Genomic DNA, 20,846 nt, shown 5'->3' on the forward strand with positions numbered 1-20,846 from the left:
CACTGGATGGAGAAGGATAAAATAGAAAACTGGATCAGAGAGAATTTAATGATATAGGTGTACTCACTTAAGATTCAGGATTTCGTGTACTGGTTTGAGCACCCTGGAGGGGCATTCATAGCTATGCTGGAGAACAGAAACCTGGACTCAACTGTGGCTGCCAGTTAATGAGGACTTTTCTAGCATTCTGAAGAAAAGGAAACTGAAGGTTCAGGAAGTTAGGAATGTTGAAGGGGATCTCTTCTGTACAACATGCATAGCCACACCTTAACCACACTCCACAAGAGGGCCAGAGGATACTCCCTCCATAAGGCCAGAGAATTCCATTGTGAAGTATTCACAGGCCTCCTTCAAAAGCTCTTCTTGGCTATTTTCTGGAAGCAGGAAGTGACAGTGGGAGAGGCCACAGTGGAACTAGGCTCCCCAATTTTTAATGGAAAAAATGGGATCCTAGCGTAGTAGGGTCTGGGTGTCTCAAAGACGCAACGGACACAATTACCATAAAGAGCCGTAGGACTGGAGCGGTAATTGGAACGTTTTGGCCTGTAGGGATCTGTGGCACTGGCTAACTAATCATGGGGTCCTAGGATGGCAGTAGATGTGCAGACTCTTAAGGTGCTGCCGGACATATACAAGGAGATCATGGATAAATGGAATAGTGGCCCAAGTCTGCCTTACAGTGGGTCTAATAGGGCTGAGGATCCATCCTGTGGTTACTTTCCCAGTCCCCAGATGTGTAATAGTAATAGACATATTAGCAACTCGCAGAGTCTCACATTGGCCCCGACCCATGGAATGAAGGCCATCATGGCTGGAAGGGCCAAATGAGGACTGTCCCCTTCCAAGTGGAGCTTGCCCCTCCCCCACTGCCAAGATAGTGAACCCAGAGGAATACCATAACCCTGAGGGAATTGCACAGATTAGTGTAACCATCAAATACTTAAAAAATGCAGGAGTGATTTCTACCACATTAGCATTTAACTCATGTTTGGCTAGAGTAGAGAGAATTCAGTCACATGGTCACGCCATTGCAACTGCAGTTCTAGATGGATATCTTTTTTTATTTATTTATTTATTTATTTTTTGTGAGGAGATCAGCCCTGTGCTAACATCCGCCAATCCTCCTCTTTTTTTGCTGAGGAAGACGGCCCTGGGCTAACATCTGTGCCCATCTTCCTCCACTTTATATGGGACGCTGCCACAGCATGGCTTGCCAAGCAGTGCGTCGGTGCGCGCCCGGGATCCGAACCAGCGAACCCCAGGCCGCCGCAGCGGAGTGCCCGCACTTAACCGCTTGCGCCACCCGGCCGGCCCCCAGATGGATATCTTTACTAGAACAAGTCAAAACACCTCTGGCACCTGGTATGCAGCTATAGTCTTAGAGAAGGCTTTTTTAAAAATTCCAAGCAGCAAAGCTGTTTGCCTTCATGTGGCAGGGACAGCAGCACACTTTCACCTGAGGCTTTATGTCAGGGCTGTATCAACTATCTTGCTCTCTGTTGTATTATAGCCCACAAGAACTTGACCATCTTGATATCTTAAAGAACATCACTGTATTTCGTGGGTGACATTGTGCTAATTGGAGCTGGTGAGCAGCAAGTGGCAAATATTTTAGGTGCCTTGGTAAGACACATGCATTTCAGGGGATAGGAGATAAACCCCATGGAAGTTTAGAGGCATTCCATCTTGTGAAGTTTCTAGGGACCCATGGGTCTGAAAGATGTCAGGAGTGAGCGACAAATTGCTACATCTTGCCCTTCCTATCACAAAGAAAGCGATAAAGTATTTGGTCGACCTGTGGGTTTCAGGGATATCATCTACCACACTTGGGTATGCTGCTATGACCCATTCAAGCTGCCAGTTTTGAGGGATGCCAGATGAAGAAATACTCTGGATGTGGTGCATGCTGCTCTGCCTCTGGGACTCCATGAGTAAGCAGACCCAGTGGTAGAAGAAGTGCCCTCACTGCCGTCATCTACATATATTTTTGCTTTCCCTGCTCCTAACACCCTGCCAGCACTGCCATTCCCTATTGAATGCCTTATTCATCACCACAGCTTGCATTGCGTATGACCAGGAAACCTATTTTTTAAAAGTGCAAAGAAAGTGCAGAAAGGGGGTTATTCCAATTAAATTAAACTCATGCGGTCTTTCCACCTGCCCTCTCCTCCAGAAATAGACAGCTTCATATTCCAGTGGAATGTTCTACTGAAGGCTCTGTTATTGTGCCTGCTGGAAGACAACACTCTGCAAATTTGGGGTGCTATCATATAGGATGTGGCACGTTCCTTAAACTAGCAGCCAGTATATAGTGCCGTCTCGCCATAACCAGAATGCCCACGTCTGGAAATCGAGAGTGGAAGTGGGAGTGGCCTCTCACTACTGCATCCTCTTAAGGGGTGTTTGCTTCTGATCCCCGCAGCCTTGGGCTCAGTGGGTTTGGAGGTCCTCGTGCACAGGGGAAGACCCAGGAAACACAGCCAAGGTTCTGTTAAATCAGAAGCTGAGACTGCCTTTTAACCATTTTCAGCTTCTCATTCTACTGATCCAATAGGCCGAAGAGGGAGTCACACTACTGACCAAGATGTCTGATCTGATGACGGAGGAGAAACTGGTTACCACCAGGCAACGAGGGCAGAAAGGACTAGATGCAGAAGCCAGGAATTCACGGGCCACCACTGAGTTTTCTCTTACCTAGTTGACTGGTCAGTAGAAAACTGAGGCAACACAGCTAAGACACCAGGGACCACCACGGACACAGATGATGAAGGAGTGAGGGCAACCAAGCCTGGTCAGCTGAGGTGCCAGCAAAGAGCAAGGGAATGCATAGTGGGTGAAAAAAGAAGGAAGCCATGATTATCAACATGGGCCCATGAGCAGGTGTAGCAGCGGGGATGGTAGCAGCGTTTATGTTAATTACTTGATTTGCTTTCCTCGCTTTTACTCCCAACCCTTACATGAAGAATATCGTGGCTAACATTTTAGGTTTCAGATCAGCAATCTGCCATCGTTCAGTAACTAATGGGACTTTGTACGTCCTTGTGTTGGGGACATGAAGTCTTCCTCTGGACAAGGCGGATGGTGAAGGGCAAAGGGCTGAAAGGTGGACGTCCCCTTCTCCACAGTGTGCGCTGGGCCCAGAGGCTGGCCTCTGTGGACCACACCAGTGGGCTCCTTGGTCCTCAGCGTCCACTTGGGTTTGGCCAGAGGAGGCATTGGCAGGAGCCTGAAGGACAACGAGGTCACAGCAGGCTTCCATTAGCTCCCGCCTGCCGCATCGCAGGTTGTCAGTGGCGGCATTCCTCCACCAAAGGTTACAGCCTCTGCCACACAGCGCTCCGTCACCCAGGTTCTGGTCTCCACTCCCTTTCTCCTTCTCTTCAGGCACAGGGCTGGTCATGGCGCCCTACTCCCCAGATGCTTCACTGGCTGTTGCTGATTTCCCTTACCCTGCCCGTACTCTTGCAACTAGTCCCTTTATTAAACTCTTCTCAATACTCCATTTGAATTGCCTGTCACAAACCTCTGATACAGCCGGTTTACTCACGCTGGATAGTCCTCTCAGACTCGTGCTAATTCTCACCTGTTCTGAGTGGGCCTGATTCACCCGTCTGTATCCTGTGTAAAGGTCTTCAGCCCCACATCTCTTCAGACACCTTTTCACCAGCCTTCTGAAGAGACGATCAGGAAGTCATCCAATAAGGCTCTCCTAGTCTCAACACTAGCTTGCTGGCTGGAGGGTTGCAATGGACTGAATGTTTGTGTCCCCCCAAAACTCATATGTTGAAATCCTTACCCTCAATGCGATGGCATTAGGAGGTGGGACCTTTGGGAGGTGATTAGGTCATGAGGGTGGAGCCTCAGACCCCAGAGAGCTCTCTCCTCTCTTTCTGCCCTGTGAGGATACAATGAAAAGTCAGCAGTCTGCACCTGGAAGAGGGCCCTCACCAGAACCCCACCATGCTGGCACCCTGATCTCAGACTTCCAGCCTCCAAAACTGTGAGAAATAAATTGCTGTTGTTTATAAGCCACCGAGTCTACAGTACTTTATTATAGCAGCCTGAACGGACTAGGGGTTCTAGAGCACTGGGCTCAGCCACTAAAACACCTTAGGAAGAATGTCCCAAATGGTGAGCAGCCTAGAGTACGGGAAATGAGTTCCAAGAATGCCATGGGAGACGATCCCTCATCCCTCAGGGCAGCTGAGCTGGGCCTGAGCAGCTGGAGCGGCCTCATCTAAGGCCCCTTGGAGGGCAGCCAGTGGGAGTGGGGTCTGATGGCACGCCACAGGGTCCTGCAGGCAGAACGCACTGTGAGCAGCACCCCACACCTGTGGCTCTGCCTGCACCACCTGGCCATGGTCATCGGCAGCCAGCCACCAAGTCTGCAGCTGTTCACGGACAAGGAGCCCAGGAGCTGCTGGCGGACTTTGTGTTCCACGGGCCCAAGGGGCGTAGCCTGTAGCCCACAGAAGATGGGGGTGGTGCTGGGGGTCTCGCAGGCACAGCTCAATTTCCCGCTGCACACACATTGGATGCTTCTCTTGCAATTTTGGATGACCTGTCTTTTAGGGGTGTCCAAGCTAGCTGATGAAGCACTGCTCCAACAATCCATGTTTACTCTGCAAATTAGAACTTCTTCATTCTGAAATAATTGATATGAAATAAATCAGTTTGGATTTGAAATTCTATTCACATATCACACACACACAAATCAACATTACGTATGACACAAAGAAAAGGAAAACCTATTAGAGTCTCTAAAAATAAATATATAATAATATAAATGCATATATTAAGATATTTACTAAATACATTTAAATGTATACTGTATAATTATTATATCTGTTTATGTATAAATATATACACAAATGTAACTGTTGTAAATATTTGAATGGTATGAAGCATTGTCTTATATTTTTTCACTCACTACTACAAAAATATCTCCTCCATTTACCCCAGTTTGCCACATAAATGTTATCATTTTCTATGGTGCCATGTTGTGAAAAGGCTGGGAGGCACAGCTCTAGGGTATCGGCACACTTGATTTCTCCTCTGACACCTGCCCCCCTGCAGCATATTAGCACAAACCACAACCAGGGATTAAACCCTGAATTTTAAACTGAACACCTGAATTAAAGGCCTTGCTAAACATAGCCACAGCTCTCCATAATCATTGCCCTCATAGTAGCAGAAATAATTTCTCACGGGGCTAACGCAGTAAGACACACACACACACACACACACACAGTCTTCAGAGATCACCCTGATATAAGAGTATGAATTGAGGTGGAGAGGAGATGGCTGATTTTGAGGAGTAAAAGGGACAAAATACCAGTAGATGGTTCCAGTAAAATTCTAACTCAGAAATCTGGCGTGTCACAGGGACTATGTTACTCAGCTGCCGTCGATGCTGACAGGTCTGAGGTTGAAATACCTTGGTTCTCAGGTCCCTAGATCCTCCTAGGCCTACTAATGAAAAGGGTAAGTTTAATAAAGGAGAGTGGAAGTGAATGACAACGTGAATGAACCAGACACACAAGAGCACATGCTATGTGACTGCATTTTATAAATAATAAAAATAGGCTAAATTAATCTATGGTATTAGGAATCAGGATAGTGGTTAATGTAGGTGGGTGGGGCACAAGAGGGGCTTCTGAGTTGTTTATAATGTAATGCTGCTTGATCTGAATGTTGGTTACATGGGCTATGTCTATTTGTGAAAATTTATCAAGTTATACACTGATGATAGTTGCACTTTCTTGTGTGTTTGTTATGCTCCAATAAAAACGTTTTAAATGAAATGGCAGAGAGCTCATACTAACATGAAATACTTGGTAGTTAGGCAAAGGTATAGGAGACAGAAAACAACAAAAATCCAGGGGCCCTAGCTGACCACAAGCTGAATGTGAAGGAACAAGGTAGTGTTATTAGAAGCAAAGAAAGAAAGCTAGCCTGATACGGGGGCTATAATAAAGGATACTTGTATGACTTACAGAGATTGGAAAGTAATTCTTCTTTGATGCAATGTAGCTACTTGAGCCCTGATCAGAATAATGGGTAATTTTGATTAACATCCTTTCCAAAGGATATTGAAAACTAGAAGAGATTCAGAGAAGAGCAATAGAGATGATTAAAGATATGGGAAATAGACCCTCAAAAAGGTTAAAAGTAACACATTTTTAAAAAATTGGGTGCTGGTCCTCTCATCTTGATAAATGGTAGAATGACTCCTAGACTCTTTCCTCTAATCCTTGGCTCCTTTTCCCTCTTCTTTATTGGCAAGTGGACTTGTAAGAGCCAAATAAGTCAGTTGATGTTAATTTATTGAGCAGATATGTCAATGTCATTCTAAAAGAAAAAAGACGCTCAGTCATTAAAAAGCGCTGGTCGGAATAACTGGTGTTGCTTAGCTTAAGGCAGAGAAGACTTGATTGGCCATAAAATCGCTGAAGATTTTTGAGAAGTGAGTTTATCAGTCATTCTTCACCTCAGACAAAATGAAAGTAGATGACCCTAAAACAAAATAAAGATTTCAGCAGGACAGCAGAAAGACTCGCTAAATGAGGGAATCAGAAAGTGGGGAGATGCTCAAAAGGAGAATTAGGATATTCCAACTAGGCTAGGTTCTTTCTAACATCATAATTTTTATCATCTCCTGAGTAATGCGTTTGATTTTACTTATAACATTTGTAATGCCTCAGAGTTCTCCTCCAGGGACACTTTTTACGCCCATTTGCCTCAGTTTGGAACCCTGCTTTTGAATTGGTGCTGCCGGAGGGAAATCTGTCACTGAAAGGAAGCCCCCGAGGCAGCCGGTGGGCAGGCCCTGGCCCCGCAGCCGCTGCTCCCGGGGCGGGGGCTGGGAGCAGGCCTGCCAGGCCTGCCAGGCCGAGGATGCGAGGCGGGGCTGACGGCTGTCACCAGTCACCATGGTGACCTCACAGCCGGCAGCTGCTCTCCCCACCAGAGAGAAGGTGTCTGAGGGGTTTCTGAGGCAGGTCGGGGGCGGTGGGCGGCCCCAGAAGAGGCCTGAAGCCTGGGACGGCCTGGCCACTTGCTCGGCCCCTCAATCGCCTGCCCTGGGGCTCCCAGCAGAGTTCAGGGTTCGCTTCGGAGCAGGCTTTGCCAGAACAGCCTGAGAAATGTCTCCTGGCACCAAACAAGCTCCTTTCTCTTCATCTCGTTTCCCTGGGAAATCCTGAGGCCTGGAAAAAGAGACCATGGTTGGAAGCCATTTTTTTAAGTGAAAATGGGATTACGTGGAATCTTAGATTTAGGCCAAGACCTCATCCCCTCGTCTGCTTGGTATTTTGTCCATTTTGTAGCTGTTGCTGTTGAGGGATTCCAGACCTGGATGCTGAAGAGGCAGCTGCCCTTCATCTCAGCAACCTGCTGCGCCCCCAGCCCCTTCTCACCAACACCCCTCGGCCCGGCCTGCACCCCCTAGCCCCTCCACCACAAGCTGCAGCGGCAGCACCCCCACATGGCACCTGCCGCCTGGCACACACAAAGCAGGGCCGGGGCCAGCACCCGAGGGAGCCAACAGCTGGCAGGCCGTCTCTTAGCCTGGCGCCTGCCCCGCTGAGCTGGGGGAGGAGGGGAGGCCGAGGGGGCTCTGGATGGGGAGTCTCTCCAGCAAGACATCTGCTCCCCTGGCCACGAGATCTGAAGGGCGGATGCAGGAGATCTGAGGGGGTGGGTGCAGGCAGCCCCTACCGCAGCTGTGCCAAGCCCGGCCCCTGCTCTCCCTCCAAAGGCTGCAGTCTGTCCCTTTCATGCCTGTCTCTTCTCCCCTCCCCCGCTCAGCTGGCGTCTCAGGAAAGAGATGTATCACAAGCAAACTGCACAGAAACACAAAGCCGGCGGCTGGCGGCCATCCCAGCCCGCAGGGCTCCCCTGAGACCCCCACTTTGGGCCTTTCCCTGCCTGCTGCTCCCCGACCCCGGGCAGCTCTGGGCCCCAGCCAGGTCGGTGCAGGACGCTCCTTGCTCAGGAAGGGCTGCTGGGCTGCAGCGCTGAGGCCAAGTGCCCGCAGTACACCGGGCACAGCCCCTCGGGGCTGGAAGTGACAGATGAGCAGGGGGCTTCTCGCTAAATCACCAGTCTGGAGCCTCCCTGGCGGCTCTTGAAGAAGCAGTCCCTCGACCCCTGTCAGCTTTTCTCTTCCTCTTGGCCAAAGCGCCAGGACTCCAGGGAGGGGGGCGGACTTCAATCCTGTGAGCTGGGGGAACTGGGGCTTGGGTGGCGGCTACATCAAGGACCCAAAGCCAATTCTGTGAGCCTGGTGGGAAGTAAGAAAGGGACTGTCGTCACACACAGAGCATAAGGACTGAAAACAGACAGACACACAGCTCTGCCCTCAGCCTTGCCAGAGAGAGCAGTTCACACATGACGGAGGGGCCCGAACACTGGGTTGCCCGAGACCCGCAGGAACCGGGGTGTTCTCTTCTGCAGGCGCTCTGCTGACTGTGCCCAGGGTGTGAGGCAGTGATGTGGGGGGAGATGGCACCGGACATGACCTCCAGGCCCATCACTGTGGGAACCGTGTCCGGGGTGACTGGTGGGACCCGCATCTACAAGAAAGTCCTGTCCTGCTGGCCTGCATGGTCCATGCATGCTCCTTTTTGGAAGCCCCCAAGTCAGGGTACAACAGCAGAGTGACAAGACCCTCCACTCACAGGCCCCCGACCGCAGCCCGGCCCGCTGCCGGCCACACAGGCCATCCTTTGGCAGTTTGTGATCTCCGTCTGCCCACTGGCTGCCGGTTTCTGGTTTCTAAAGGTTGGGTTTTAACCTTCCTTCCCAGCCTCCTGACTCAGAGATGCATCAGGAGACCCCCCTAGGCTGTTGAGCTGGTCTTACAGGCAGCCAAAGGGTAGGAGCCCCTGTCGTTTCCCCCACTGGTCGTCAGCCGCCTGCAGCAGGCTGGCCTCTGAGAACCTCCAGCCCTGGCTGCAGGCGGGGGGCCTGGGAATTCTGTGACTCACACAGAGCTTCCTCCTGCACGGCTCAGGCTCCAGGGAACACAGAGAACACAGACCAGGACACGCGCTGTGCATCACAAGAGCCAGTGTGTGTTTGCCTGTGCACAAGCACATACACACACAGACACACACACAGACACTGGGTAACCATTACTCCCTGCCCAACTGCTTCCTTAGCCCCCCACTCCCTCCCTCCTCCCTGCCTCCTGCCCCCTCAATCCTGCCGTTACTGAGGACCTTGATGTTCACGTCCCATTACTCTGCTCACCACACTGTCACCATCATCCATTGACTTGACTGTTTCCTGCTCCAGTTCTGTGAAGTGACAGCAGAGGCTGTCTCGTTTGTGGCCTAGGACAGTGAGCACTTGTTAAGTGTTTGTGGAGTGAATCGAATCCTCTAGATGATTCACTAATTCCCAGCTCAGCCATCCATCTCAACAGGCCCTGCTCCAAGGGCCCAGCCTAACATGAGCTAGCCTCATTTCCTTGGCTCTTCAGCCTTCTCTCCATCCACACCAAAGCAAATGAAACATGTATTTTTAATGAATTAAGCGAGCCCCATGCTTTTAATAGGGAGAAAAGGGGGAAACACTTAGCCATAGACACCAAATGGGCTTCCTTCTCCCAGGAGTTCCATTAGAGAGAAGAATGTGAGAGCTGGTCAGAGCAAAAAAAGGAGTGGAATCTCTCTCTGCATCAGCCCTGGCCAGCTCTCGCCCTCCTCAGACAGCCCACCCCGGGTCCCTAGAAGCCAAGGACAAGGATGCACAGCAGGTGTCCAGTGTGACCGTGGAAAGAACACTATTCCTGGTGCTGGAAAATCTGGCTGTCCATCATGGTGTCCTCGGGGACGCCATTTAACTCCTGTTTCCTGTCAACTAACGATAAACGTGTCCTGCCCTGCCCGCCTCACAGGAGGAGGTGAAGAATAAGTAGGGTAAGAACTAGCAGAGGGCTTTGGAGAGTCAGCGCTCCCTTCCAAGGAGAGCATGGAGGCGGTGAGCCCTCGGAGGAAAGGCCAGGTCGGCCCTGGGACAAGCCTGGAAACAGAGGATGGGAGTGTGACACTGCCCCACCCTGCCCTCCAGCCTCGGTGTCCCTTCCTCTTCTCCACACTGCCCTTGTGTGCTCCTGCTACAAGCTGAATTATGTCCCTCCAAAATGTAGATGTGACTGTATTAGGAGATGGGGGTCTTTAAAGAGGTAATCAAGTCCACATGTGGTCATTAGAGTGGGTCCTAGTCTAACATGGCTGGTGTCCTTATAAGAAGAGGAGATTGGGACACAGACTCAGACAAAGGGAAGACCATGTGAAAACTTCAGAAGGCGGCGGCCGTCTACAAGTCTACAACCCAGGGAGAGAAGCCTCAGAAGAAACCACCCCCGCCGAGACCTCGATCTCAGATGTCCAGCCTCCTGACTGCAAGATTTCTGTGGTGGGCCACCCTGGGAACTGACCCAGCCCCCTCCTGCCTTTCTGTTTGTCCTTTCACCCTTCCAGAAGTCGTTGTCCCACAAGGAGCCGCTCCCCCAGCCAACCTAGCAAAGCGCCTGAGAAGCCAGTGCAGGATGCTGGTCACCGTGCTGTCACATCTGTCAGGCTGGGCATGTCAGTGGAGACACTTCAGTCAAAGATGTCCACTTCAGGGGGCGATTCCTGTCACACCGCAAAGACATCCAGAAAAATGTGTCCACTTCGCCCCCTATGCTACAGGAGATCACCCACTCCAGTGGGTCCCAATGCGTGTCCTTATCTAGCCGTCGGTGTCACCGAAGGAGACTCATGAAAATGCAGCCTCCTGAGCTCGCCCACAGAGACTCTCAACCAATAGGCATGAGGTGGGGGCTGAGAATCTGTACTTGTAGCAAGTTCCTGGGTGAACCTGAGGCACCACCAGGTCGGCCATCGTGTGAGGCACGTCCCTGCGTTTCATAGGCCAGCGTGAGGTCGGGTCTTCTGTGTGAGTGAGGACAGTGGCGAGGACATGAGCACAGCTCCGCAGAGGGCACAGTGTGTTAACACACAAACACCCGCCAACTTGGGGGAAAACCTCAGCAGACCCCGTGCGAAGGGACGGGCCCTTGCCTCCTATGTCCTCTCTTCAGTGGAACCCAATTAAAAAAGACGTCTGCTCACAGTCACCAGTCACAGGCCACTGGGGCTGGACGGCCCCGTCCGGGTCATGGATTCAGCCCCCGGCTGACCTGTCAGGAGACTGCGGTGGAGAGACGTGGGGCAGCCTTGCCCAGACCACAGCACCGGCGGGAGCCGGGGCCCGAGCCCTGGTTTCTGGATCCTCGCGGGGATCTTGCTTTCTCAAGTGCACTGCGAAGGCCCTGGCAGCTTCCGAATGGGACTGCGACAGGCTCTGACGGGCTCCTGGAGCAGGCGTAGGCCAGGCACCCTGCGCGCACTCTCTCGGTTCTCGCACTGCAGCCCGGCTCGTGCGTGAGACCTCGTTTTCCACCTTGTGTATCAGAGAGAGCCGCCCAACGGCACAGACCATCACGTTGGAGTCAGGACTCACCCCACGTCTGCTTACCCCCAAGTCTCAGGGAGCCCCTAAACCGGGGACGAGAAGTCCCCCCTTCGTGAAGGGCTGACTGGGAGCTGGAAGAGCAAGGGAGCCCCCGCGGGGCCGGCGTCGGGGCACTCACCCCCCCCTCGGGGATGGTCAGGAGTCTTCCCGCGCAGCCCGCGGCCCTCGGGCCCTGCAGACCCTCCGAGCTGCGCCAGCAAGACAGGGTCCGGCTCCGCCAAGGGGCCCACGGGTCCTTCCCGGCAGCCCTCAGGAGACTCCCTGATGGGGCGGGCAGGGCAGCCCCCAGGGGAGAAGACAGCTCCTGCCCTGATGCCACGGCGTCTGGGTTCCGAGCAACCTCTGGCTTTCTCCTGGCCGCCTGTTCTTGAGACGGCGCCGTTTCACACCACGCGAGCTGCGGGGGGAGGGGGGGGCCCACGCTGACGTCTCCGACGCGTCTACGCTGCCCCTGAACCGCAGGAGGCCTTCCTGGGGGACTCCCCAAGCTGACAGAAGGTGCTAGGGCTCGGTCACAATGATCTGTTACCCCAATACCTAATGGAGGAGGGGGCCGGCAGACGTGGAGGTCCCCCACACCCACCACTTTCAGCTCATGGCCTTGGCGCTCCTCATCCTTCATCACGGCCTCCTTCATCCCTCCTTCAACGCCCTCCTGCTCCCCCCACCGCCCCGTCCTATCGGAAGACTCTGGCCCCTCCACACGACATGGGGTAAACGGGGGCTCACTCATTTATTCGCTTGTTCAGCAAATATTTATTAAGTTCATGAAGTGTGCCAGGCACTGTTCCAGGCACTGGGAATACAGCCGTGGACAAAAGAAACCCAGCAACAACACAGACAAAACCCCTGCCTCGTGGGGCCTCCACTCTAGCTGGGGAGCCAGAAGCTGACTACGAAAACTAAGGAAGTGTAAAGTGAGTGAGTGATAAGGGGAAAAAGAACAGAGAAGGGAGATGTGAAGTATGGGGGTGGGTGTTGATATTTCAGATCAGGAGGCCAGGGAAAGCCTCGATGAAGCTACTGCTGAGTAAAGATGTGAAAAAGCGAGGAACCAACCATGTGGATATCAGGGCGGGGGGGAGGGGGGGCGTTGGTAAGCATGCTAGTTAGAACAGCAGTGCAAAGGCCCTGAGGCAGGAGCAGGGGGAGGGACAAGCAACATGGTAGAAGATGAGGTCAGGCAGATGGAGAGGGAGGTCAGGACACAATTCGCATAGAGGAAATCCCAGAGGGTTTGGCAGAGGAAAGCCAGCTCTGACTTCTAACTGGCTGTCTGTGGCTGCCACCTGCTGAGCATAGACTAAGGGGGTGAGGGCTGGAGCAGGGAGACCAGTCCCACGGGGGCAATAGGGGAGGTCTGATGGAGGCCTGACCACCACAGAGGAGGCAATAAAAAGTGGTTGAAAATCTAGTTGAGGATAGTCTCAACATCAACTGCTGACTGACGGGACCTGAGCAAAGGGAACAGGGAGCTTGTTTCGCCGCCCTCCCGTCCCCGTCCCCCGCCACCACACACACCCGTGAACACACGTATGCCCTCGCACCCCGACACTCCTTGCCCTCCTGACGGAGGAACGTTCCGGAGCTTTTCTGATCCTCCCGGGTTCCCGAAGCTTCCCCGTCCTGTCCCGGGTGGGTCAGTCAACACTGACCCTGACCGGCAGAACGACCGCGGGCGAGCTCCTTGCCCTCTCCGCCGCGTCTTTCTCTGTAAAGCAGGAATAACCACGATGTTCACCTGGAGGTCGTCGTGGGGATTGAGAGAGGCACTGCAAGCGCAGAGCGCCCCGGGCGTGCCCCCCCGACAGTCACGCCCCCCGCGGTGGGCCGCTCCTAACCAGGTGTGCACCTGGAGCTGGGCGCGCGGCCCCCGCGGGAAGCGCGGCTGACGGGATGGAGGCCCGGTATGTGCACAGGCCCGGGGCCAGTGTGCCTCGCGCGGCCTTGGCGGGCAGGGAGCAGGCGGCCCAGCCTGGCCGCAGGCGAGGGGACCGATAGGGCCGCCCGGACACAGCGCCGGGCCGGGCGGGGCGGCCGGAGGGTCCCGGGCGGTGGGGAGCGCGCTGGAGCCGGATGCGCCACCCTCCAGCCGCGGGCCCTTCCTGGCGCCGGGCGCTGTTTTCCGCGCTAATTTCGTCCAGGACCTTACTGGGCCTTTCCCGGCTCGGCCCTGCAGACCCTTCCCCGCGGCCGCCGGGGTGGGGGGGGGGGTCTCATCCTGCCTCGGATCCCGCTGCGCTGGCCCCGCAGGGGTCGTGCCAAGAGCTGCAGGGCTGCGGGTAGCTACCACTCATGAGCTGTGTGGCTTTGGGTAAATTACTTAACCTCTCTGAGCCTCCAGTTCCTCCTCCATGAATGATGCCCGCTGTGCGGAGCAGTCGTGAGATAAAACGAACCATCCCAACAAAGCGCTTGGCCCTGAGGCTGCCTTCCGTGAGTGCGCAAGTGATGGACGGCACATCAGGCTGGTACAACGTGGGCTAGCGGGCCCTGCCGCCCACAGTCTGCAAACAAAGCTAGCATGAAAATGAAAAACACCGCTGCTCTCTATCGCCAGAAGACGGCGAATCAGCCTGCGTCCCCTGACTTGAGCTCGGGGTTCCCAGCCTTCCGGCGGAGCGCGCCTACTTCCACGAACTACCGTCACGTGGAAAATGGAGGGGGAAACTCTGCAGCCACCATTTTAAACTCCCCATGACGTGAGTAAAGGGTTGGGGTCTGCAGCCCACTCGGCCCAAATGCTTGTAGACGCCCCTCCCTGCCGCGGGCCCTTCCTGCAGCCGCGAGGCCGGGCCGCCGCGCCCTGCTCCGGGCCGCGTGCTCACAGGTCTGCGAGCGAGGGGCTGTCTCGGGCTGTCTGGGTGGGCGCCAGGGGGTGGGAGGGACACCGGGGACAGGCGCGGGCGCCGCTTTCCTCTCTGAGCGGGCTCACGTGCACGCCGGTTGCCGTTTCCGGCCGGCCTGGCGCGCAGCCCCGGCCGTGTTGGCGCGCCGTCTGGCAGAGCGCTCCCGGCGTGCCGCCGCCGCCCCCCTCCCCCCTCCCCTCCCCCCCTCCCCCCCCCGCCCCCCCCCTCCCCTCCCCCTTTCTTTCTGGGCCAGGCGTGGCCCGTCCTCAATTGACAGGGAAAAACACAGCTCTCCAGATGATTTTGGTGTCTTGTCTGGGGTTATGGTGCAGCTTGGGACAGATCCCAAACAGGCCTGAGCTGCTCTGACGCTGCCCTGAGCTCTCGACTTCGCCGCCTCACCGTCGTCCCCGTTTGCTGACTGCGCAGGAATCCCTTTTTCCTCAACCTTTCCCGCCGCCCCGCGCGCCAAGGACCACATGCAGGCCAGAACCGGACCCTGCGGGGACCGGACGCCTCTGACCCAGGAACGGACTAACCCTCCTCTTGAAAGGCCCTTTATTCTAGTTCTTAATGAGGCAAAAGCAGTTAAGGGCTGGACTGTGGAACTGACCAGGTGTGAATGGAGAAGGGGGAATCTGCAGGGTGGGGAGGAGCTAGAGGGAGGAAGGAAGGTATTCTAGGCAGGGAGAAGCATGGGAGTGGCAACAACATAGCACGTCTGACTGGTTTCATTAGAGCTGCAGCTCCACCTCAGATCATAGACGCAGGAGTTGGGTGTTTAGTACTTTAGGGCAAAATCAAGAATCATCTTAGGTTTTTGAGCACAGAAATAATGATGAAAGCACATTTTTTACAAGGGTGGGAATGAGAGGAAGTTCAGCGCCCTCAAAGGCGCACACACCTTATCTGACAGAAGGAGCCGCCTCGGGTGTGCAACATTCGTGTCCTTCCAGCCCCCTCATGCTCTAACCTCCTCTAACCGCCCACGACATTTAAGATGACGAGATTGATGTATGTCAAATGGGCCTGTTTTCTACTTGGTGCAATTCATACGTTTGTCAGTGCCACGCTAGCTAGTGGAAAAAATGAAATTATTTAAAATTACGAGGGAAAACAAGCCTGGAATGCAAAGGATGCAGACCAGACCAGCTCATTTCATGTCGGGGCTCTCTCTGAGGACTGAAGACAGGCCCTAGGTGAGAAGAATTTTATTCACTTAAGGAGAAGACGGACCTTTACACTAACAAAAGGGTTCATTTTTATTTCCAGCTTTTTATTGTCTCGGTTGCCCGAAGATGGGGGGAAATCACATTAAGTGCTGACTGCCAGGTTTTGTCACGAGAGCAAGGACGGTGAAGTCTGTGAATGATCTTGGGAGACGTGCGTTACCTTGACCTGTGGAGACGACTGCATCCTGATTGGCTGGCTCTGCTGCCCTCTCTCCGGGGGTCAGCAGGGTCATAAATACAGAAGAAATAGAAAGGCAGGTGATGAAAGCAGCCCGCCGCAGTGCCAGGCGCTGGGAAGGGGGAAGGTGGGCCCTCGTGCTTGGTTCTAGTCCCTTCGGTCGGCCCGCCCACGGGGGAGGCCCGTAATCCCCGCTACACCGTGCAGTGGGGTGGGGGAAGGGCGAGGGGAGGGGGCGTGGCCGCCCGTGTGCGCGCGTCTGTGTCTCCCGTGCTCGCGGGCAGGACCGGTGGGGGCAGGGGTGGAGTCTGGGCATCCCGGTGGGGGTGGACTCCACGTGAGCCCCCCGGGCGACGCCCCTGCCCCGCATCCCTGGCCGAGTGGGAGGGCGCGGGGTCCATTTCTGGAGGAGGGGGCGCGTGGGTCTCCGTGGCTGTCCAGCCGGGCGATGACGGGCCCGCACACAGGCGACGGTGTTTCTGCTCTATCAAGGACCACCCGAGCGCAGACATCCGGTCCGGGCGGCACCGCAGGGCCCTCGTCCAGGCCTCCGGGGGAAGCTCTTCTGTGACCGCGAAGACGCTTCTCTTCGGGCAGTATCCGTCCAAGTCCTGTCGGGAAACCGTGCAGGCAATACGAATGCACTTGGACAGATTCGAGGAGAGGAGCCGTAAAAGTGAAAACCGTAGCAAGTCCCAGGCTGGGTCGAGGTGCTGCTCCGTCTCCAGCGGCCGCCGCGGCACCCGGGTGGCGGGCAGAATTAGCGTCTCCGGGTCGGCGGCCGGCGCGGTAACCACGGCGACCGCGCGGGCCCTCCGCCCGCCCCGGGACGCCCGCCTCCCCGCGCTCCCCATTGGCCGCCGGCCCCGGCGCTCCCCGAAGCCACCAATCACCGGCCGCGCCTCCTTACCGAGGGGGAGAGACGCCTCCTGCCAGAAGCCCGGCTCTGTTTGGGAAAGCCGGGCTGATGATTTAATAGAGATTAACGTAAACTCCAGTCAGAGAAGCAAAACGCGAGCAGGATTATCTAATCGCACATACGTAAGGGAGCAGCACGAGAGCCTGAGCAGCCCCTAATAACCCGCCCTGCAAGGTGTCTGTGGGGAAGAGCCGTCAGACTGTACGCGTCCTGGATATCTATCCAGACTCCAGTTCGGGCTCCGTCACTACCTAATTCCGTGTCACTTCCCATCTGGGGGTCTCTGTTTCCTCATTTAGAGAGGACTGGATAGTCCGTCAGGACCCTTCCAACTCTAAATTTCTGCGAGCTGCAGTCTGAGTCACCCCCGGGAGCCAAGGCTGTTTAGCATTCAGGCCTGAACCGTGAAGTGCCGAATGAGAGGTTACTTTGATTTTGCTTTTCTCTTTGCCTCTGTCTGCACAGGAAGAAATAGCTGTCTCATTCCCTTTTGCCGATGAAAAAAAATCAATAGGTGTTTGATCTGCAAGGGAGATGAATTTCCCATCTAACCCAAGGAGATGTGGGACGTCTCTGGGCTGAGGGTTGATAGAAGTGTCAGATGTCAGAGCCCGCTGGGGCTGTAAACAACCCCGCCCAGCCCCCTCGCTCTCCACGACGAGGAGTCTGAGGCCCAGAGACGCCGGGGAGTTGCGCAAGGCTACCCAGCTGTCAGAGCCGGGGTACAAATCGATGTCCTTTCTGCCATACCGTGCTGGACAGCTCTGGCCACTTGCTTTCCTCAGGGACCCCTGTTTGCTGTGTCTCTGCCCCTTCTTCTTTCTCTTCCTCTCACACTGTCCAGTAATAATTGGCAACATACAAATCCAGCCTTGGGAACCTCAGAGGCAAGGACCAAGCTGCGTTTTCTGATCCTAGCCAAGGTGGATTCCTTGAAAAAAGAGAGAAGCTGCCTTGAGCTTGGCCACATCTGAAGCTCTGAAGCATTCCAGTGATTCTGCAACATGCAGGCTTTGACTCTGCGGTCTTTCCAAGCCTTAAAGAGCAGAGTGATGAAGCATTAGGTCAGCAGGATAACGGCTGATGGCTGCATTCCCTTATTTCCCAAACCCACAACACAGAATCGCCTGGATTTGGTACCTGTAAAGTCTTGCTGCCTTCCAAGAATAGATTTCCTCATTTTACCAATCCCACTTCATTCTCTGTACCTGCGTCCCTGGCAGCCTCCTCTTCCCCAGCATCAAGCAGGTACCGAACTCCTACACATCTCATCAAATGGTCGGGCGCTTGACCAGCTCACAAAGAATAGTCGCCCTGGGAGAGCTTGCTTACAAGGCAATGGGCGGGGCAGGGCACCTGTCTGTAAGGACAACCGAGACACGCCTACAGGAACGGTTCCTACGTACCCACCAGCCTGTGGGTACAAATGAGGCCACATCAGTAATCCCCAGGTTTTGACGGCTCAGAGCCCCCACCAGCGTACCTGTGGGACCCCGTGTGCTTCCCCCCCCAACCCCGTGGAGCCTCAGGGTCTCTCTCACATGTGCTCATGGAGTCCTCCTATGTTCTTTTTCTGCAGCCACCTGTGGTCCTGAAAAGCCATTTAAAGCCCATACTTCCCTACTGCCACTGATGGCTCTGCCTCCTCCCCCCTCCCGCCCCATGGGCCCCATCAGAGGCCTGCCATTACCCGAGGATGTTTCGTGGGAATCCTAGAACCACAGCACCTCTGAAGAGTCCAATTGTGGCAGTGCTCTGCAAGCCCGCTGCAGTGGAGGCACGGCGGCTTCCCCTCAGGGTCCGTCTGTCGACAGGCCAGTCCTCACCTGGGTCTCCCCTGCAGCCTCTCCCTCCTGTGGCCCATTTCTCTGTCTCTTTCCCCATCACGCAGATGCACAAGTTTCTTCTCCTGGCAGCCTTTGCCCGTCCAGCCCTGCAAATAGAGCTCAGGGGCCATCAGCTCTGCAGCACCTTTCACAGACTTAGTCTCTGAGTCCCTGTTGTGCAGAGATGCCATCCTCACCTCCCAACACACACACAGAGCAGCGTATGAAAAAAGCAGAATGGGTAGCACAGACAATAGCTGCCCCAGAGTTTCCAAAGAGGTGGTGGCTGGGGGGCTGGCACCATCAGAGAAGATTTCAGAGATGAGGATGACCTGAGTTGGGCCTTTAATAAGTAGCAAGCAGAACCATCCTGGCAGAAAGGAGGGCAACAAGTTAGAAGTGAAAGAGCGTGACTGGGGAACAATGAGCATACCAGCTCCCCTGTAGCAGGGTTCCTGCAAAGGAGACTGTATCTAAACATGAAATGTGTAATAATGAGTCAATGTGTCAAGACAGGGATAGAAATTCAAAACCGGGCCTTCAGAAAAAAGTTGAGATGGAAGGTGCCATTCACATCCAATCTGCTGTCAGTCTGGTTTTGTTCCTTGGTGGGTGATCTGCTCTTTCTGGAAACTTTCAGAATATTCTTTATTCTGTTATCGTTTGTCTTATCTCTCCTATTTGGCATCCTGTGAGCCTTTTAATCCTAGGTCTTTTTTTCTTTCTTTAATTATAAGAAATATATTTCCATTATTTCTTCAACTATTCCTCCTCTATGTTTTAATTTTCCCTACACTCGGGATGCCTCTTATCTGGATGTTGGCATGTCTACATCTACTCTGTGTATTTTTTGTTTGTTTTTTGCTGTGTCTGTAACTTTCTTCTTCTGCCTCCTAGAAGAGCTCCTCCCCCGATCTTCCAGCTCACTCGCTCACTCTTCAGCTGTTTATCCCACCTATTGTACTGTGTGTTTCAGCTGGTATATTTTTTCATACCTAATCTATCCTTGTATTAGTCAGCTAGGGCCAACATAACAAAATACCAGAGACTAGGGGGCTTAAACAACAGAAATTTATTTTCTCACAGTTCTGGAAGCTGGATGTCCAAGATGAAAGTGTCCGCAGGATTGGTTTCTCCCAGGCCTTTTTCCTTAGTTTGCAGGTGGCTACCTTCTCACTGTTTCCTCACATGGCCGTTTCTCAGTGCATGAGCATCCCTGGTGTCTCCCCCTCTTCTTATAAGGACACCGGTCCCGTTGGATTGGGGCCCCGCCCTTATGACCTCATTTAACTGTAATCACCTCCTTAAAGGCCTCATCTCCAAATACAATCACATTGGGGGGTTAGGGCTGCAACGCATGATTTGGCAGTGGCCGGAGTGGGGAGGTAGGGAGTGGGGGACGATGACACAAGTCCAGAACAATCCTCATGGTTCTCTTTTATGGTTTATTCTTCTTTCGCACCACAAATTTCTTTTCTTATCACCTAAGAATATTTATCACGCTTATTTTAAATTCTTCTCCATCCATCTAATGCACGTCAGCTGGTGCATGTGTTCAGCTGGTTAGTTTCTTTTGCGTGAGTCTCACTCCTTAGGTGTTTAGCTATTCTGAGTTGTGAGTTCCCACTCCTGTGGGGGTACCAGCTCGTCTCTCTATTCCCCTGGGGGTATTCAGCTGTGATATCAGTCCTGACAAGGCCCAGAGACAGTAGGAGAAGAGCCAGAGCAGAGAGCTCTGGCCTCCACTGTCCTACAGGTGATCACTCCACTGGCCGACAGGGCACAAGATGTCTCCTCTGGTCAGATCTCACTTCCGGGACTCTGAATTGTTATCCACCAGCCCTGGCATGGGGGACCACAGAGGAGTGAATGCCGAGAGAAGCTGGTCTTCTCAGTTCTCAGCCCAGCAGGGCTGGTGCTGCCCTGATACCACCCCACGCACCCCTGCCCTGGCATTCGGGACGGGAGCTGCTGATTTCCGCAGAGACAAGGCAGGCGATGGAGTGAGGCAAGGGGAGTGTCTCAGATGCTTTCCTCCGGCCTTTTTGCCCTGCTGCCCCATCCACCCTCTGCCCCAGGCTGCAGCCACCTGCCTCCCCACCACATGTACCAACTCAAACAGCTTTCAGGCTCCCCAGGGTTTCTCCTAGTTTTCCGGTTAATTCCTGAAATCCAGCTTTTCCTTTTGCCTCCATAGTTTCTCCAGCGCTATTCTGAAATAGCCCAACAGCAACCTGAACTGGTTCACCATCTGCATGGAAACCAGAAGTTGATGGTGATGTCTAACCAAAAGAGGAGGAGGAAGAGGATGAG

The sequence above is a fragment of the Diceros bicornis genome, chromosome 36, assembly GCF_020826845.1.
Source record: "Diceros bicornis minor isolate mBicDic1 chromosome 36, mDicBic1.mat.cur, whole genome shotgun sequence".
Taxonomy (NCBI): domain Eukaryota; kingdom Metazoa; phylum Chordata; class Mammalia; order Perissodactyla; family Rhinocerotidae; genus Diceros; species Diceros bicornis.